The sequence below is a fragment of the Palaemon carinicauda genome, chromosome 6 (genome assembly GCF_036898095.1).
Source record: "Palaemon carinicauda isolate YSFRI2023 chromosome 6, ASM3689809v2, whole genome shotgun sequence".
In the NCBI taxonomy this organism is placed as follows: Eukaryota; Metazoa; Arthropoda; class Malacostraca; order Decapoda; family Palaemonidae; genus Palaemon; species Palaemon carinicauda.
This window is the reverse complement of record NC_090730.1, coordinates 119,135,021-119,142,520: the sequence shown is the minus strand read 5'-3', so window position 1 is coordinate 119,142,520 and position 7,500 is coordinate 119,135,021. Positions and strand designations below refer to the sequence as shown.

Sequence of the window (7,500 nt, the reverse complement as noted above, 5' to 3'; positions counted from 1 at the left end):
GTCATTTAAGAGGGGTTTCAATTCCGTCAAAGAATTGAATAGGAATAATTTTATCTATTTACTATGAAATTGTGTGTACGTAAAGTTCTTTTATTATCGGTTGTGGTGGCCTATAGGTAACGTCCTTGCCTGGGGATCGCCAGACTGAAGTTTGAATCATGCTCAAACTCGTTAGTCCCTTGAGTTGGTGTAACCTTATCATCCTTGTGAGGTAAGGATGGGGTCGTTTGGGGGAGCCTATAGGTCTGTCTGCTGAGTCATCATCAGCCATTGCCTGGCCCTTCTTTTGTCCTAGCTTGGGTGGAGAGGGAGCTTAAGCACTGATCATATCCATATATGGTCAGTCTCTAGGGCATTGTCCTGCTTGATAGGGCAATGTCGCTCTCCCTTGCATCTGCCATTCATGAGTGGCCTTTAAACCTTTAAAAATTCTCACGAGACCATTTTGGGGAGGAGGCTTTGTGATACTGTATCAGGTAACACAGACTACATGTACCCAAGTGGGTTTATATAAAGGGGAGTTTTGAACACTTCTAGGCAGGCACAACGTCTTTTAGGATGCAGATCCAAAGTTGAGTTTAACCTTCGGCTACTGATCCCTTTATTCTCTCGTACTAGCGTACGTCTCTGATCTCGATAATTAACTTTTTTTTGTGTTTGAATTGCTGTAAAGAAACAAAGTATTAAGAACTCTGTATAATTGCTGTTTTGTCACTCGATCTAATTAATAAGCCTAAACTTGTACGTAACTACTGTTAGCAAAATTAATTTGAGTATTAATATGTTTTGACCCGTGCTCTGCCTGTAGCCGAACATAAGGTTTTTTGTATTTCTTTCATTGAATACAATACTTTTGAGATTTCTAATGATTTAGCACAGACGAGTGGGATTGAGATGTAACCTTGTGATTATGTAAAATAGGTAAAGTGCAACGAGCTTCATACCTGCTTTAAATATGTAATAAAACTATATATTTGTAAAACATCTGAATTATTCAGTCTCTATTACCATCTCGAGTCTGATCATTGTTATTCTTAAAACTATTCAAGTCGTAGTCCTAAATGAACAAGTTGGGGCATTTCACATAATTGACTATCCTAATTGATTTTCTGAATTTAAAACAACAAAAAACTAACACCGCAAACGACATGTGTAAGCAAACACGAATTATAAATAATTGTGGATAATGACAGTAGCAAAGTTGCGCAAAAGTTAATAGTGAGTGACGCAATCACCATTCAATTTCCTCTAAATACCCAATTGAAGACCTGTTGCCTTTCTCTCTGGAACTGCGTTATGAATAGCTATTTTGTCGCGCCGTGAGAAGAATGATGTTTTGAATAATTATGACTTTAGTTCGGCCACACCTTAGTAATTACAGTATAGATTATTGTCATCTTTATTGGTTTAATTACCATCATAATTACATTAATAAAAATCCAATTGCTTTCTGATAAACTATTTTGTGCCAACTTCATTACGAACAATTAATACAATACTGGAAAGGCGTGAATGAAGTACAATGATATTAATCATAGCCAGTGTTATGACCATAATTGTTGTAGTCACGTAAAGGGCTAGAAGGACACTAAAATGGTCTGGTAGAAGTTTCTCCGTTGTGACTGGCCATTTTACTTCTATTTTTTTCTTACACATTATTGTCATTTTCTGTCTAGTATCTCACCAGCATCACTGGCCTCCAAAGACTGTCTTGTTTTTTCATGTGCATTATTTTTTTTAGATTACTCCACAGTATTTGTCGAGATAGCTACTACGTGTAATTTCAAAATGGTTTCATCTAAATCATTCCAGTTTGTGTGAGGAATCTGTTTGTTTTTGTTAATACCCTGTCTTCCCTTTATCCTTGGAAATCAATTCAGAGGATCTTTTTTAATTGTCCGTGGGTGTTTTCTTTGGCTGATATCTTGCGTAAAGCAAAAAAAAGTAATTCTTGTAAGGTTGTTTGTATCTTTTTGTTTAATTTCTTGGTTTTTATTTGTTGCACAACCTAATTGTTTTACAACACTTTTTTTCAATCTTTTTTAACATACATTTCTAGTCATGACTTCATTGTTCCCGTTTCCAATCCATTGTTTGCCATTATTGTCTTCTTTTTTTCATGAAAACAACCGAGACTGACCAAAATAAGCGTTAATTCATCTGTCTAGTAATAAGAAAAGTCTTTTAAAAGGTTTTCCCTGTACACTAACATAATTGCTTATTGATATAGGGACAAAAGAATATTCTAATTTTAATCATTATTTCATCTGAAATCTACTTTTTTCTGTTCTTTTCCTTTGGATTTTTACTTCATATCAGACTACAAGTGAATTATTATAACTAATCCATCGGTGTATTACCAGTCACTAGCCCCTCCTCCCTTTCCTATTCTTCTTCCACTGCACCTCTTTCACGAACTTTTATTTTTCTCTCCATTCTTCCTTTTAGTTCTCCTCATTCTCCTTCTAAATAATAAGTGAAGTTATGTCAGAACTTTCCGCATCCTCTAAACTTCCTAAATTTTCTCACCTGTGGTGATACTGTAAATAAAGTTGACAATTCCAACAAGATCACTGGACCATTTCATGGTCAGAAGTGTTTTTTTACATCCCGTGGAATCATTGCGTGTTATGGGAGTGTAGCTGTCGACACTTGAAGGTCTCCTAAATTCACGTGCCAGCACGTGCATTACTGCATATCCCTTCTGTGTTTTATTGGAACGATGGACGTGTGAACTCACAGAATGTTAAGCATAGGTTTCAGTTGGTCCTTCTTTATCATCTTTTTCTTTAGTTCTCCTTTGATATTTTTATTTGCTTGTTGCAAGAATACATTTTTTGTTAGCCAAACCCTTCGTATCACTAGTTCTTATTGTATATGAAGCAATCTAGGGGTGGTAGAATCAGTTTTGCGTGATTTTTACTTTGTCATAGCTGCTTATTTAGATATCCTATCCACGATAGGGTTTCCCCTTTTATAATTTTCATTCATGAATTTCGTTATCTAATTTCCATTCAATGCGCGATTTAAAACAATCATCATCAGCCATATGTTTTATTTCTGGTCTCCGTATTACTATAAATTTAAAAACTTATCGCTAAGAGTAAATTGAATATACACGGAATAGATACTTATATTGAGAATAAATAAAAAAAAAAATAAGGAAAAAAAACGACCAGTAGTTACGCAAATAAAAATAGATAAAAACAAGATATGGCAACGACGCGCAGAGGTTTCCCAAGACCTCGCTTTCTTGCACAAGAGAAAGAAGAAAAAATGGGAAAAAATATATTGCAAGTGATTTAACACAGCTCAGCTACAACCCCTAAACGACAAGAATAGCCTATAGCAACATCTCTTAAGGCCATTACCGTCATGGTTACTCTGCTGTTCTTTACGGTAACAATGAAAATCGCTGTTATGATTTGTCTCACGTTACCCGCTTCGGAAATGGACCTTTTTCTGGTACTTTGATCAATTTGATTTATTCTATGGTGCTAATAAGCTGAACTACAAGTTCTCTCTCTCTCTCTCTCTCTCTCTCTCTCTCTCTCTCTCTCTCTCTCTCTCTCTCTCTCTCTCTGTATACATATATGTGTATATATATATATATATATATAGATGCATATATACTGTACATATATTTATAATTATATATACAGTATGTATACACACACGCACACACACATATATACACACATATATATATATACATATATATAAATATATATATATATATATATATATATATATATATAACTTGTATATAAATAAAACCGAAAGTTTCTCTTCGTCACGATTTGCAACTCCGACCGTCGACTTTATTCCCTCCAAAATATGTGAAACCTGACCTCGAGGAACACGCTTATTATATAGGCTACAAAAAAATTCTACATTTGCATTTGAAAAAAAAAATCCGTACTATGAAAGGAATGGGATTTGTATCCGTCATATTGATCTCTAGCTACAAGTACACGAATAGTATTAGTTTGAAGAATAATCTGTATGCGTATAGATTTTTTAAAAAAGTTATTAGTTGTTGCTAAAAATGCCCCACATTTAACTGATTGGGTGGCTCAACAGGGCCCCATCTGATACTATATATACGTGCACAATTTTATATATATATATATATATATATATATATATATATATATATATATATATATATATATATATATATATTTATATTTATATATATACATACTCTCTCACACATATATATATGTATGTATATATATATATAAATATATATATATATATATATATATATATATATATATATATATATATATATGTATATATATTATATATACACACATATATATGCATATATATATATATATATATATATATATATATATATATATATATATATAATGTGTGTTTGTGCCTGTGTTTGTATATGAGAGAGAGAGAGAGAGAGAGAGAGAGAGAGAGAGAGAGAGAGAGAGAGAGAGAGAGAGAGAGAGAGAGGAGGGGTTATGAAGAAATGAGTAGCGTATTGCTGACACCGCAACGGAGGTTTGGTGAGAGATGCAACAAGCCGTAATAGCTGCAACTAGGCAGCAATTTCCTAACAATCGCAAGACACCATGTATTCTACCCTTCTCTCTTTCTTTCATCTTTCCCGTCTTAGACATGTATTTAGGTATACATACAAACACGACACATACACGCAGACACACACATATATATACACACACACATATATATATATATATATATATATATATATATTTATATATATATATATATATATATATAGAGAGAGAGAGAGAGAGAGAGAGAGAGAGAGAGAGAGAGAGAGAGAGAGAGAGAGAGATAAATATATGTAGCACACACACATATATACATATATATACAGTATATATATATATATATATATATATGTGTGTGTGTGTGTGTGTGTGTGTGTGTGTATCATAAACACAAATCCTTTGTCATTGGATGTCACTTTCATTTGGAAATCCTTTATGAATTTTCATCCATACTTACGTAACAAAATATATAAATTCTTGTTTTGTGATGGGCTCAATCATCATTACAGGTGTAATATTAATTATCATTTTCGGACAGCTTAGCGACAGGGGTCTTGTTTACCTTGAATGTTGGCATTAATCAACCACAGAGGGCCATTGGGCATTTTTTTACCCAGGTTCAGGGTTATGCAGTAGTCAGAAGTCTTACCTCTTCCAGGAGGGTTGGGAACAAATGCATTGTATGAGGAAAAGATTGCTGTGTGGTTGGTTTTATTAGTCAGGAAATTTACTGCCTAATTTCAGTTTAGGTTATTACTCAAATATTGTACATTCTTTATTTAATTATTTCTTTTTCAAGATAGGATATCCCACGTTATTTTTGTTTTGACGTGTGTTAATTCTAACCTCAGCTATATTTCTCTCTCTCTCTCTCTCTCTCTCTCTCTCTCTCTCTCTCTCTCTCTATATATATATATATATATATATATCTCTCTCTCTCTCTCTCTCTCTCTCTCTCTCTCTCTCTCTCTCTCTCTCTCTCTCTAAGTAATTTGATTTTTGACAAATTCTGTTCTATAAATTCTTAATATCAAAATTATTGATAATAATTTTTTGGTACAAAACAATTGAGGCAACTTGCCTTAAAGCGATCGTAAGAAAAAAAATTTTCCCAGCATACTTTAGAACCAATAATGAAAATAGGTTTGCTTCATAAATCATTTAAACACTAAAATACAAAAAGACAAAAGGCTTTGTTTGTTTTTTATTCAACCCATTTTTATGTTCAATCGATTTACTTCCTGGATTAGTCTAAAACTTGTAAAACACTAGTCAGAAACGAAGATATAAAGAAATGACGAAGGAAGAGGAGGAATAGGAGAGGAAAATAATGAAGAAATAGCACTAGGTCTGGAGACAGGTCCCGAAAGGTAGAAAGTACATCTAGAGCCAAGGCTAATTGGAGGAAGTCAACGGATTTGCTCTGCCCTTTAGAGCACCTGAAAGTCTTCCGGTTGGACGCCTTTTGAGGAATTGACAGTGAGGGAAGGGGGTGGGGGTGAGATGAAGGGTCTATTGATGATTTGATATTATCGACTTTTGTGACTGATTTCTGTGAAGGGGTGGCCCCTAGAAGTCATAGTAAATTCTTACCTTTCTAAGAGCGGATTTGTTTCTTGTTTCTCTTAATCTAGATAAATACGCATTACTTCCTAACTTTTTTTTCTTTCGCAATTGAGAATATTTCTGTCTGTTGGCCTTTACGGTTACATTACGATTAGTTTTGAATTGGAAACTTTTACAAGAGCAGTGGGTTTTTTTATATTAGGCCTATATTGTCATTTTTCATCAAGTACATTATGCAGCAAAAGTAGTTCAACTTCTTGTTTTTATTGTTGTACTAAAGCGGTGTTCTCAAGTTACCACTTAAAATTGAATTTTATATTTCATTTTGTAAACATGTGTGTATGTGAAAAATTTGGTCACTTGTTACGTGGAATTTTATGATTGAAGAATGTTAAATCGAGAAAAAATTAGTTCAGAGCAAAAACTCAATACGATACTGTAGCACGAATCACACGGGGCACCAAGACTCCTGCGTGTAGGAGACATGTTAGAGGACTAGAAGTGACTGATGATATATATATATATATATATATATATAGATAGATAGATAATTACAGAGTATATATATATATATATATATACATATATATATATATATATATATATATATATATATATATATATATATATATACACAATCATCATCATCTTTATCATCATCCTCATTAGCTATTACTAGTCCACTGCAGAACTAAGGCCTCAGACATGTCCTTCTATTTGCATATGATTTTGGTCTCTCTATGCCAGTCCACTTCACAAACTTTCTAATTTCGTCAATCTATCGTCTTCTTTTCCTTATCCAGCTGCTTTAACAATCCCTAGGGACCCATTCTGTTATTCTTAATGTCTATCTGTTATCTGTCATTCTCATTATATGTCCTGCCCACGACCATTTCTTTTTCTTACATGTTTTTAGAATATCCTGTACTTCAGTTTGCTCTTGTATCTATGTAGGTCTTTTTCTATCTCTTAGTGTTATTCCCATCATTATTCTTTCCATAGTTCTTTGAGTTATGAATAGTTTATGTTCTAAATTTTATATCTATACACATACGCACACACGTACTGTATGTATATGTATGTATATATATATATATATATATATATATCTATATATATATATATATATATATATACATATATATATATGTGTGTGTGTGTGTGTGCGTGTATGTGCGTGTGTAAGGAGGATACCTTAATGTGGTGTAAGGGAATGTATATCGCAATGATTAGGAAGTTGTACCAGTCAGGGTCACCCATACTATGTTGGTTTGCTGTGAGCAATCCCACAAAAGTCTTCCACCATCACCAATCCACACTTGCCAGCGTTTTATTGAAAACTGGCCAAACTCCAGACATAAATAAGGACATATCTGTGGCCTTTGTTCTACAG

The 7,500-nt window shown here is 33.4% G+C and overlaps 1 protein-coding gene across 24 annotated transcripts in view; it reads left to right on the top strand.

Moving 5' to 3' along the window:
• Positions 1–7,500, top strand: part of Cda5 (Chitin deacetylase-like 5) — a 219,908-nt gene that overhangs the window by 48,541 nt on the left and 163,867 nt on the right. The window lies entirely within an intron of this gene.